Source organism: Salvelinus fontinalis, chromosome 9 (assembly GCF_029448725.1).
Source record: "Salvelinus fontinalis isolate EN_2023a chromosome 9, ASM2944872v1, whole genome shotgun sequence".
NCBI classification, from domain to species: Eukaryota; Metazoa; Chordata; class Actinopteri; order Salmoniformes; family Salmonidae; genus Salvelinus; species Salvelinus fontinalis.
Window position 1 is genome coordinate 53,767,515 of NC_074673.1, and position 13,852 is coordinate 53,781,366.

Genomic DNA, 13,852 nt, shown 5'->3' on the forward strand with positions numbered 1-13,852 from the left:
CGTTCCACCCTGCGTCACACCCAGTGCGTCCCTACAATTCAGTTGTCACAATAACAAAAACGATAAACCCTGTCCAGGACCCGGTTTCCCCAAAGCATCTTAAAGATGCACTATGCAGAAATTGCGCCGCCATTTCCTGGTTGCTAAAATTCTAATGGTTCGCCTAATTTCAGGTTATTTTACGAAACAAGCAACTATAGTGTATATAATCATTGTACCATCTAATCCGCAGTGCAATATATTTTCCATAACCAAAAATATTGTATTTTCAGCTGTTGGAAGCTGGTGTACAAAACTGAAAGTGAAAGAAGCAAAAAAATGTACTTAAGATCAGGAAGCATAGAAATAGCACACATAGAACATATATACACTTTCTTAGACTTGCTTTCAATGAGAATGACATATCTATAACTCACAATTCTATGTGAATTTGATTGGGTTGCCCTAAAAGTTACATATTGCAGCTTTTAAGGCTAAGTTCATGTTAGAACCTTTGTAGGAGCATCATTAAATCTCCGAGCTGTTTCCCAAAACCATCGTCACTAAAGTTGCACTTAAAATCACTATTTTATACCGACTGCCTCAAGCCACTTGTAGAACATCTAAGTGCGTCACGTCTACACCAAAGATATCCCACTAAACATGGAATCAAGGGGCGTTTTCGTAAATTGGCTCCAGTGTGTCAAAGTGCGCTCTGGGTCATTCGTAAATTCAGAGCGTCGTCAGGTTGTTTGTTGGTCAATTCAGAGCATTTCGTTCTTGGCGCTTTCAGAGCGCACGTTGGATGCTCTGGGTTGATTGGAGCATTCTGACCTCACAACAGCAGTCGAGCACCTTAGCTAGCTAACGTTGGCTAACTTGCTAGCTACTTCCAGAAACAAAGAGAAGACTTCACACTGAAAATTGTAATTGCCCTAGCAGAGCTGGTTAGAACATTTTAATCTTATCTAGAGGGTAAGTCACTATAACTGTGTTATGGCAACAACTTAATTTTTTTTTGCCGATGTTTACTTCCAACTGTCATAACAACCGAGTTTCTCAAACCAGAGTGCTCTGAAATCGGAGTAGATAGCCAGAGTGAGCTTACGAACGCACCCAAGATATGTACCTGTCTCTGTGATCTGTGATAAGGAAGTTGACTACAAATTCAAAGTTGCCAATGTCTCTCCTGTGATTATCTCCACAGAACAAAGGGACAGGATCTAGTTGTATAACCCAGCCCTAGCTTGTGGTTGACCAATTAGAAGTCCTTGCAGTGCAACTGGGCCAATGCCAAATAACAAGTATCCTATTTCAGGCTCACTGTATAGACATATTCCTCGCATGTCTCTGACCCATTGATAAATAACTCCCTATTACAGAAAAAACACTATTTCCATTGATCGTTAATTCTATTAACTTATCCTCTTGACCTCTCGTACTCTGTCTCTGCGTTGTGTATTTATCTTCTAAATATTCTTATACAGCCTACCTACAGTATAGGCTACACAGTACACAGGCACATTGTATATATTTAAATGATAATGAAATGCATTCCATGTTCATTCAACTGAGTTTTATTTAGCTATTTGGCTATTGTCTGTAATTTTTGCCTCCATATATTTCATGATGTGTAGCCTAACGTGAAAATCTTGATTTGGTGGATTATTATAGGATACGCATTAGAATAAGCAGCCTCAATATTTGCAACCATAGGTGATACCCACTGGGCACACAATGCTTGAATCAAGTTGTTTCCACGTAATTTCGTCAAATCACATTGAACCAACATGGAATAGACGTTGAATTGACGTCTGTCCCCAGTGGGTAATAGGTCTATAGGAGCTGGTCCGTGGCCAGTATTGTGTAATAACTCTAATGTCAAGGTAAGGTTTGAATGGAGAAAGCTGACCCAATATATATTTTCCCCTAATGGCTGGAAATATTGAGTCGGGTTATTCTAATGCTTACCCCTATAATAATGCACTCAATCACAGATTCATTTGGCACGTCATTGCACTCATGTTGTTACACATGAAATATATTGAGGCAAAAATGACAGACAGTGTAGCATAAAAATACAACTCAATTGACTGAACATGAAATGTATTTCAATATGATTCAAATATATAGCACTATGTAGCCTACTTAATGTTTTATTTTAAGCATACTTTTATATGCGTCTGGTAGCATAGTGCATAGCATTAGATCGTTGGACTAGTTATCGAAAGGTTGCAAGATCGAATCCCCGAGCTGACAGGGTTAAAATCTTTCTTTCTGCCCCTGAACAAGGCAAGGCAGACAACCCACTGTTCCGTCATTGAAAATAAGAATTTGTTCTTAACTGACTTACCTAGTTAAATAAAGGTAAACAAATCAAAATTTGCTTGTTCAATTGCAAAGACATTGACAACTTTGTATTTGCAGTCAACTTCGTTCCCAAGTTATTTGGGTTGATTGTATGTTTAGCGGAGATCTTCCAGTATTTTTGGTCCGTGCAACACTTATCAGTCTAATGATCTAATAAACTCATTCAATTTGAACAATATAATATTCATTTCAGTCTCTCAAGTACTCAATTTTCTGATCCACTCGTTTAAATTGAATAATAGAAAACGTTTTTTTATTAATACTTTCTACACTGTAAAATCGTTTTTCCAATTTATCTTTATTCGTTTGAAAAATAAATATTTTTTATATTTTGTGGCTGGGGAAAAGGGGTTCAAGTATGTGGTTCAAGTGGATGCTATCACTTAAATTCGGGGGGATATTAGCCTTGCCTACACTGTACAATGAAGTGGTACATTAATGTGGTCCTAATTAGTGAGTTTAATAATAACGACCATGGCGCGATACAAAACAAGCGAAGGGTCTGACATAGAAACATAAACAATACTACCTGATGACTGATAACAAAAGAGTGCTATATAAAGCGTGAGTAATGAAGTCCAGTTGTGACTGATGAGACGCAGGTGTGCTAAAGATGTGTTGCCAGGTCAGGAAGTTAGTTTCACCGGTGATGTCAAGCGCCAGAGCAGGAGTGGACATGGAAGTCACACACATTGTAAACAGACCTCCATTTCTTGACCGACCCTTGCTTAATCCAGTTGACTCTCCAATAGGAGAAATGTGTTTCTCCTTGCTCCCTCAGAACCACAGATCTATACGTGCTTTATTTCAAAGGGATATTCTATCCATTCCTTATGTCACAATTTACTGGAATACATTTGTTAATAATATCTGTTGGGAAAAAGTCTGGTTATTACCACACAAATACCTGCTTGTTAACCAGGTGTGATAAGGTGCGTCTCGGTGAGAGATGTAGGAGTCAGGCGCAGGAGAGCAGGGATTTCTGAGAAGCGTGTTTAATATATAATTATATATACATAGTCCACCAATACAAAATTGGCACAGACGAAAATCCAAAACTACGCTCTCGAAGGAACAGAAACCCGTGCCAACACACGGAGGAACAACCACTACTGTCACGATCGTCCTCCTGTGAGAGAGTGGACCAAGGCGCAGCGTGTGAAAAATACATCTTCTTTATTCAGAAGAGAGAGAAAACACAAAACAAACACTATACATAAACTGAAAACAAAACAACAAAACGACCGTGAAGCTACAAACGTTAGTGCACAGACAAGCAACAAACGTTCAACATAGACAATTACCCACAAACAGCTAAAGCCTATGGCTGCCTTAAATATGTCTCCCAATCAGAGACAACAATAACCAGCTGTCTCTGATTGAGAACCAATTCAGGCAACCATAGACTTTCCTAGACACCTACACTGAATACTAACCCATCTACTCTATTTAACCCCCTAAACCATGGGTGTCAAAATTTGGCCCGCGGGGTAATTATATTTGGCCCGCGAGACAATACCAAATTACTACTAGAGCTGGCCCACCGGTATTATACAGCGCATTCACCGCTAATACTACGAATCCCATAATGCTCTGCTGTTGTTTTCGCGCGCCAATCAGGACACGACCCAGAAACACCCTCTCCTCTGTGACAGAAGTCATAGCAACATAGACGCTACAACTGTCAGCGCGCTAAAAGAAAGGCTGAAAACAGGAGCTTTCTGGACAAGTGGGAAGCAGAATATCTGTTTACATATGTAAAAGACAAACCTGTTTGTCTTGTTTGTCAACGTGTGTTTGAGTCAACGTGGCTGTAAGTAAGGAGTACAACATTAGACGACACTATGAAACGAAACACCATGACAAATACAAGGACCTGGACATGACTCAAAAGGAGCCAGAAAGTAGAGGAGATGAAAAGAAGTTTGGTTTCACAACAGAATATGTTAAAAAAAGCCACATCACAAAGTGAGGCTGCTGTAAAGGCTAGTTATATAGTGGCAGCAGAGATCGCAAAATCAGCCCGGCCCTTTAATGAGCGAGAGTTCGTGAAAAAGTGCATGATGAAAGTTTGTGACCTCGTATGCCCAGAGAAAAAGTAAGCATTTTCAAACGTGAGCCTGAGCAGGAACATAGTAGATTTCTTCAGCTCAGAGCCTGAGCCCAGACATTGATGAACTAGCATCCAAGAAGAGATGCCAGGTATCTGGCTTGGGCACATCAGATTAGATCAGTGTGCAATAATTAACGTTTTCTTTGTGCACTTTTTCTTGCTACAAGGCATGGGCTTGAATGGTTGATTGATTTATTATCATTTTATTTGTAAAATTATTAGCCAGTGGAAAAAGTTTATTTTGGTATTTAAATCAGAAGGCTGCAAATAGAAAAGAGGCATACGATTTTTATTTAAATTTTATTTATTTAATAAATTAATGCCCTTGATGTTTTTTCTTTTAAAATTCGATTTTGCATGTCTCCACTATTAAATTATATATTGTATGGTAATAAGCTATGCTTGTTCCATATTCAATGTTAAAGCAAAACTTGTTTGGGTCCATAATAAAAGGTTCATTTGTTCAATGTTGGCCCGCGACTTTGTTCAGGTTTTACATCTTGGCCCACTGGGTATTTGAGTTTGACACCCCTGCCCTAAACCATACAACACCCTAGACAATACAAAAACACACAAACTTCCCCATGTCACACCCTGACCTAACTAAAATAATAATGAAAACAAAGATAACTAAGGCCAGGGTGTGACAACTACATACAAGTGCCTAAATAGTGAAAACAATACAGAAACTCGTGCCAAACGCTCGGAGGAACAAACTCAGTTCCGAAACTTAACTACACGTACGTAATAACGAAAACAAGAAACATCAAAGATAATCGAGCGCAAATACACACAAGCTTAATCCCGTGTAACGGATGTGAAATGGCTAGCTAGTTAGCGGGTACGCGCTAGTAGCGTTTCAATCAGTTACGTCACTTGCTCTGAAACGTATTAGTAGTGTTACCCCTTGCTCTGCAAGGGCCGCGGCCTTTGTGGAGCGATGGGGCAGGTAACAGGTGCCCTATATACACACAGAAATAAACGCAATTGAAACCAGGTGTGAAAAGGAACACAGACAAAACAACCAGAAAAGGAAAAAGGGATCGGTGGCGGCTAGTAAACCGGCGACGCCGAGTGCCGAGCGCCGCCCGAACAGGGAGAGGAGTTACCTTCGGTAGAAATCATGACACCAGGTCAAAGAAGTCTCTTTCAGAATGATCCATAAGTATTACCCTGCGAATCATTACCTGAAGAAACTCAAAAAGACATTAACATTAACTGTACTTTTTATGTTGAGCATCCACAAACTGTTTTTTGCATTTATTTTAGCATTTTCTACATGTAAAGAATTATGGAAAGATATTGATAGTTTGTAATTGTTAATATTCTTAAAGACTTAACTATAAAAAGTATAAAGAAAAACTATTTTACCTCATAAGTCTAATTGTGCTAATGGAAAATGTCATATTCATAAATGTAAATTCAGTAATTAAAAAAACACCCTTGTGTTTTCTATAAGGAATTCATACAGTACATTAAGACTATTCTACATTCCTCTAATAAGAAAGCTGTTAAAACAATCAATATGTGTGCATCTTTTAAGGTCTTTGTATAATCTGTCATTTGTTGTACCCCATAGCATATGTTATTATTGTCTGTTTGTATACTTCTTGTTTGTATGCTGTTTTTTCTGCAATATAAAAAATAACAATAATATAAAAAACGACAACGATTTAACTAAAAAGGAAGTCACACGCACGTTCACCAGATATCCCCAAAGCAATGCTGTACCATTCTAACTGCCATGGTTAGAATGGAGTTAATTCTCTTGGTACTGTCACTAGCTGTGTTCGAATACTCATACTAACAGCACTAACTTTATTATTTGTGACGTGAATTGAGTATGTAGTATGCTTATTGGTCATAGTATGGATATAGTTACTATGCCAAAAGTTCCCGGATGTCGTACTAAATTTGCCAAAATACGAAGTATACATGCAGTGGACACTATTTCCGTGCTTTTAGGGCCCCGCAATGCAATACTTCAGAAAATGGCCATGGCTTCATAACTATTCAGATTTGAAGAAAATGGCAGAAAATATACAGCCGAAGTCCGACGAGAGCAGATACAAATTCATTGCTTTCACTAATTATGACAATTGTTACGATAATGTTGAGCAATGTGCATAGCATTACAGCAGTATGTACTTTACCGGTATGTTAACTAGTTACCTAACGTTAGTTGGCTACAAATACATCGAACTTGCCAGGCAGAATATTAACTATCTGCTATCAAACTAACTACCCAACGTTTATTGACTTGATTATTCACATCATTCTTAGCTAAGTGGTATAGTCGTTGTGCGTTTCGATGGACATTGTTAATTCTGGCTATCTACTCTGATTTCAGAGCGCTCTCGCCTGAGTGTGCCAGAGCGCATGATAACTGATGAATTTACGAATGCTCAACACCCGTTGAATATCGGCTATGTCAGAAAAACTCAGGCAAAAAAAAGTGTAATTAAACTGTTGCCAGCAGCAGTTACAGTCAGCAGCTCTGTTAGGTCAAGTAAAATGGTCAGAGTGAAGAGTTCTCTCATTTGTGTCTGGAAGTAGCTAGCCAATGTTAGCCAGTTAGCTTGCGTGCTTGACTGCCATTGAGCACTCGGATCTTTTAGTTATTTATTTAACCTATATTTAACCATGAAAAGCCCATTGAGACCCAGAGTCTCTTTTTCAAGGGAGACCTGGTCAAGAAGGCAGCAATAATCAATACATTACAGAATTAAAACATACAACAATACAATACAACACCATGATTCAGCCTTAAAAAAACATTTACACTCCTCTGTAAAAGTCTCCCAACACTATTTTAAATTCATTCAGTGGCACTAACATATCTAGATGAAGCATGGATTGTAGACTAATCCATGTGTCTGGTGCACAAGAAGAGAAGGCAGTCTTGCCTAATACTGTGAATGTCCTGGGGACTTTAAGTAGCAACCACCTCACAGACTGGGTATGGTAACTGCTGGTGGTGAAGGAGACCAGACTACAGAGGTAAACAGGGAGTTTACTCAAAAGGGCTTTGTAGATGAACACATACAAATGTATCTTTCTGCGCATATAAAGTGAGGTCCAACCTACCATTTAGTACAATGTGCAATGGTGGGTGAGTGACTTGGCATTTGTAATAAAGCACAAGGTGTCAGAGTCGTGTGTATAGGTGGCAGGGAAGTCAGGCGCAGGAGAGTCAAATGGAGTGTAAAATGGAGTCTTTTAATGAATGTCCAAATACATGCTCCATAACACTAATAAGAAACGAACAAACAAATATGGGTACGAAGACCCGTCGCGCACCTATACACATAAAAAACAATAGTAACAAGAAACAATCTCTGACAAAGACATGAGGGGAAACAGAGGGTTAAATACACAGGAGGTAATGGATGGGAGTGAAAACAGGTGTGTGGGAAGACAAGACAAAACCAATGGAAAATGAAAAATGGATCGATGATGGCTAGAAGACCGGTGACGTCGACCGCCGAACACCGCCAGAACAAGGAGAGGCAACGACTTCGGCAGAAGTCGTGACACAAGGATGCATGATAAACAGAGTCCAGTCTCTGTAAGACAGAGGAGGTTACATGCATATACAACAAGTCACTATAATCAATTACAGAGAGAAAAGTGTCCTGAACAAGCTTCTTTCTAGCCATAAGCGGGAAGCAAGCCTTATTACAAAAATACAATTTCAATTTAAGCTGTCACAAGATTATCCACATGAACTGTAAAGGACAATTTGTCATCCAACCAAATACCTAGGTATTTGTAGGATGACCCTTTTTCAATGGATAAGCCACCAGATGTGACAATGCTAACGTTCTCTGGCAGAGTTATAGCTATGGTAAACGTCATGCATTTAGTTTTTTGCATATTCAAGACGAGTTTGAGACTATAAAGGGAGGCCTGCAGTGACTGAAAAGCCACCTGGAGCTCTTCAACAGCCTGAACCAGAGAAGGAGCACATATATAACTGTATCACCTGCATATAGATGTAACTTTGCTGGTTGCATCCCATTTCCCCAAAATTTCTCCAGCAGTGGAGAAGGTGGAAAGTTTTAAGTTCCTCGGCGTACACATCACAGCGTACACATTCATTAATTCTATAACTACGCTACATTGTTTGTCCTTGTGTGTCTGTGCATGTTTTTCAGCATAAAACACTCTGCAGCCACTTAGTGTGGACACCAGGTGAGGCCAAACACACAGATTCCTGTTGAACGCTGTCTGTAACTATCTTATTTTCTCAATAACAGTCTCTCTCCTTCACTTCATCCCTCTCTCCCCTTCTCCCTAAATCCTCTAGGTTATATCAGCTGTGTCGGTGAACCCCTCCCACATCTGAACTGGGTACATAGAGGGCACAGCATGATCAGAGGTGAGAGGTCACTTGGTTGGGTCAACAGGAAGTATTACTAAAGTATTACTACAAATAGAGATGCAGTAGTCCCAGAGTTAATGATCCAAGGTCAGTTTCGCGTTTTAACTCCTGATGATTGATGCCTGACAGTGTTAGAATAAAGAAAAACAAGGCTTAAACATGCTCTCTCTTTCTCCATCTGTCTCTCGTCTACATGTTTGTTTTGATGTGAGAGAGGATGCCAACCCCCAGTCTCGTCATCGCCACCTCACCCGCTCTTAAGATAACCTTCGGGCCGACTGGGAGCCCAAGTATCAGGTTTCAGGTAAGACCCAAGTGCAGACTGTGTTGAAGTAACAATGTTTATAGCAACAACATGGGCAGGCAAACGATAAGTCAAGGCAGGCAGGATCAAATAATCCAGAGTAGTGGGGCCAAGGTAGAGGACGGCAGGCAGGCCCAGGGTCAGGTCTGGCAGAGGTCGGTAATCCAGAATAGGGCAATAGGCGCAGGACGGCAGGCAGGCTCAGAGTCAGGACAGGCAAGGGGCAAAACCAGGAGGACGAGAAAAAGAGAGACTGGGGAAAAGCAGGAGCTGAGACAAAATGCTGATCGACTTGAACAAACATGACAAACTGGCACGGACAGACAGAAAACACAGGTATAAATACCCAGGGGATAAGTGGGGAAGGTGGGCGACACCTGGAAGGGGGTGGAGACAAGCACAAGAACAGGTAAAACAGATCAGGGTGTGACAGTACCCCCCCCCCCCCCCCCCTCAGGGACGCCACCAGGTTGAGCGGGGTGTCGGCATGGAATTCAGAGATGAGGCCTGGGTCCAGGATGTCCCTAGCGGAGATCCGGCACCTCTCCTCTGGGCCATAACCCTGCCAGTCAACCAGGTACTGGAATCCCCTGCCCCGAGGTCGAACCTTCAGGAGACGTCTCACCCTGTATGCCGGTTGGCCGTCGATGAGACGGGGGAGAGGGGTGGGCCTGGAAACAAGAGACAAAGGGCTGTTAGACATGGGTTTAGATCTAGACACATGAAAAGTAGGGAAGTATACGGAGGGTACAGGGCAACAGAGGATTAACAGCATAGGGGCTATTGATTTTGGAGCAGAGGGGAAAGGTTTCGGCTTCCGGGGGTGTAGCCGCGGGGCTATAGCGGCATGCCAGCACATCCGGCTTAACCTCCTTGGTTACCGGTCGGTGTTGTGGAAGCGAAGTGGCTCGGGCCTTACTGAACCCCTCCCGGAGGTCCTGGTACTCCGCGGGTATGGCGGAGAGGTTCGGGGCAATTTCCAAGCCCCCAGGAAGACGTCCCGGGGCAGGCAGAGCTGATTTCAGGCAATGGGCTTGGCAGAACGGGCTCCAGCCCACGATGGCACCAGTAGACCAGTCAATTGAGGGATTGTGTCGCTGGAGCCAAGAGAATCCCAATACCACAGGAACCTGCGGAGACTCAATTAGCAGGAATTGGATTGTCTCGCTGTGGTTCCCCGATACTCGTAGGTTGATGGTGGTGGTATGGTGGGTGACCCGGCCTATAGAGCGCTAGTCCAGTGCTCTAACATCCATGGGAATGGAGGAGGATTGAGTGGGGATGCCCAGCTCGGACACCAGGGTAACGGCCATAAGACTAATTTCGCCCCCCGAGTCGATGAGTATCTCGAGAGACTTGGACTGATCGCCAGACAGCAGGGTGGCATGGAGAGGGGAGAGAGTAGGGGGAGAAGCAACATTATCTTTAAGACCCACCAGAGTACTCATTCCTACCAATGAGATAGGTGTCCTGAAGGGACAGGTAGACACATAATGACCAGCGGTACCTCCAATACAGACAACTCTGGGTGTTAAGTATGCGTACGCGTTCGGCTGGAGACAGCCTAGCCCTGCCGAGCTGCAGCAGCTCGGGAAGGGGCAAATCGGCGGTCTTCGGAGGCTCTTGGAGGAACTCGGGTAAGCTTGGATCCTCTCGGGGACGAAGACGCCGGGGACTTCCGGAGACTGGGGAAAATCACTTACATTTGCTTCCATCCTAGTATTTTTGTCAGCCATCTTTGCTGAAGAAAGTCTCCAGCCTTGGGCCGCATAGCGTCAAATTCTTCATGGGAACCACTCGATATGATTAGAAGTCACCAGCAAAAACCGCTGGGCGATGACCAATCATATCGAGTGGATCCTGTGACGAATTTGACGCTATGTGACCCAAGGCTGGAGACTTTCTTCAGCAAAGATGGTTGACAAAAATACTAGGATGGAAGCAAATATAAGTGATTATAACATCATAACGAATCATGCAAAAACAATGTACAGTTGAGATGTTACTTAATGTGGAGACAAACGCTTATGCATATTTTTTTCTCATAAAGTTAATTTAAGAAAATTGTATTTAGCAAGCTCACTGACTAGCTAATATTAGCCAACTAGCTTGCTAGCTTTTGGGGTGTTGTGACATGAGTATAAATTGTAATTCTGGTTGTTTAATGTTTTAGGGACTCCTGAAGCAACCAACAAACCAGGCTGTCGTCTTGTGAAACAGTGGATGTAAAGAATCTAACTAGCTTAAAGCATTTACTGCAAATTATATGTACAATTTTGTAAGCTTGCCTTGCTGATATTTGCCATGCAATGCAACTGAAGTAACACAGCTAGCTAACTATTTTCTTGCTTATTGTGCAGTGGAGGATAAAAAAATACCTGTATGTGTCACGTTCCTGACCTATTTCTGTTAGTTTATGTGTGTTAGTTGGTCAGGACGTGAGGTTGGGTGGGCATTCTATGTTTTCTGTTTCTGTGTTGGTTTTTGGGTTGCCTGGTATGGCTCTTAATTAGAGGCAGGTGTTTGGCGTTCCTCTAATTAAGAGTCATATTTAGGTAGGCGTTGTCACAGTGTTCGTTGTGGGTGATTGTCTTCTGTGTCTGTGTCTGTACACCACGCAGGACTGTTTACGGTTTGTTCGGTTTGTGTAGCCTATGTTCCTATTTGTGCGTTTTTCTTGTTTTATGTAAGTACGTCGTCTAGGTCTGTCTACACCGTTTGTTGTTTTTGTTAGTTTAATCAAGTTCGTGTTTTGTTAAATAAAATATGTCTGTTCTCTACGCTGCGCCTTGGTTCCCTCAATACTCCTCCTCTTCCGAAGATGAAGAGGAGGAGGAATGCCGTTACAGTATGCCTATGGATATGTAGCTAGTTATGTAGCCGATATGTGTGGACCCTAAAACGTTTGGTATAAGTACATATTAGTTCAGAACCTAGCTATGAACCTCAGCTATCATAGCCAGTTGTATCAACTTTAAAACAGTCTGAATTACATTAATGAAGCCCATGGATTGAGTAGAATATAATATAACTTTGTACCAAGGATGCAAGTCGTATATAAATGTAGTTATTACCATGCATGAGATCCCCACATTGTAGCCTGTACATTTAATATATTCACTGATCATGTACTCTACCTTGGCAAATAAAGGTGCAGTTCAGGTATGAATGGCTGTGAGATAATTTTTCAGTCATATCCAATACCAGGAGTATCAAATTCCAGTCTTTGTATGATGCTGTGTCTGCATGTATGTATTACAATTATACACTTTAACAGTGTTTACCAATCCTGCTCCTGGGACATCAATGCAATAGACTATGCAATAGACTAGAAAATTGATTTAACTAGTTCAAGGCTTATTTGTAATTCATATATACAGAAACATAATTTTTAAAATAGTACACTACACTTCCTATGCATCATGTAAATACTCTAAAACCGGTTCATCTCAATATCTAATTTCCTTCATCTGCATTGAGCTGATAAACACAGGACAGGTGTAGTATTTCATCAAATGAGAGACGTAATTTGCACCAGTAGAGAATGTGAAACACTTTATTGACAGAAGTTCATTATCCAAGTGTTATAAATACATAATACATGCATTGTAAATATTATAATTGTAATATTATATTATAAATACAAGTTGAATCTGTACTTCAGTGCACACCTGGTGTGCATTATAAAAACAGAGGAAGAAAGAGGAGGTGGAGAGGGAGGTGTAAAAGAAAGAAAGGGAAAGAGGTAAGAACAGAGGAGCAGGGAAGACAGCATATGATTGATAAATCACAGTGCTACACTAATATTCTATCAGTTCATCACAAGTACATAATAGAGGATTTAGGGAGAAGAGGAGAGAGGGATGAAGTGAAGGTGAGAGACCGTTATTGAGAAAATAAGATAGTTAAAGAGGCAGTGTTCAAGAGGAATCTGTGTGTGTTGCCTCACTTGGTGTCCATACTAAGTGGAGGCAGAGTACTTTATGCTGAAAAACATGTACAGACACACAAGGACAAACAATATAGCGTAGTTATAGAAATAATGAAGTGTCTTACTATTCCCCATGGTTGGCCCTCTTGCCTATTCTTTGAAGGTGGAAGGAACCACAGTTATACACCTGAGTCTGCTTACTGCACAACACAATCCATCAATCATATTGGTACATGAGTGTGTAGGTGTGGGAATCTAATTGTTCTCATTTTTAAAATAGCCTGTTTTTGTACAGACATCACACCCTTACCTAAACAGCACCCTCACCCGAGAAGTAGAAATCAAAGGGAGATAAACTGGGAATTGAATAACTGCAGTTGACATAGCTAAGTAAAAGGAAGAATACTCTTATTGCAATGTGGATGGCTCTTAAAAGAGCCTTTGTTGTGCACAGTGTAGTCCATGGTGTTGCCAGGGAACAGCACCCTCTTTGAAGAAGTAGGAGGTGAAGATCTCTCTTACACAGATTGCCTTTCTTGCTGCGTTGTTGGTCCCCATCCTTGAAACATCCTGCAGAGCAGCAGACATCTCCCCTAGTACATGGCGGCGAGCTGCAGGTCCCCTCCTGAAGTTATGCAGGACACAGTTAGCCTTCACACGCCTGAATTCCTCCAGGAGGCAGTCCCAGATTGCTCTGGTCATCCAACCTTGCAGTGTCCTACATGGTAACTGTAGACAATCGTTTTGAAGGAATCTACAGTTACAAGGTAT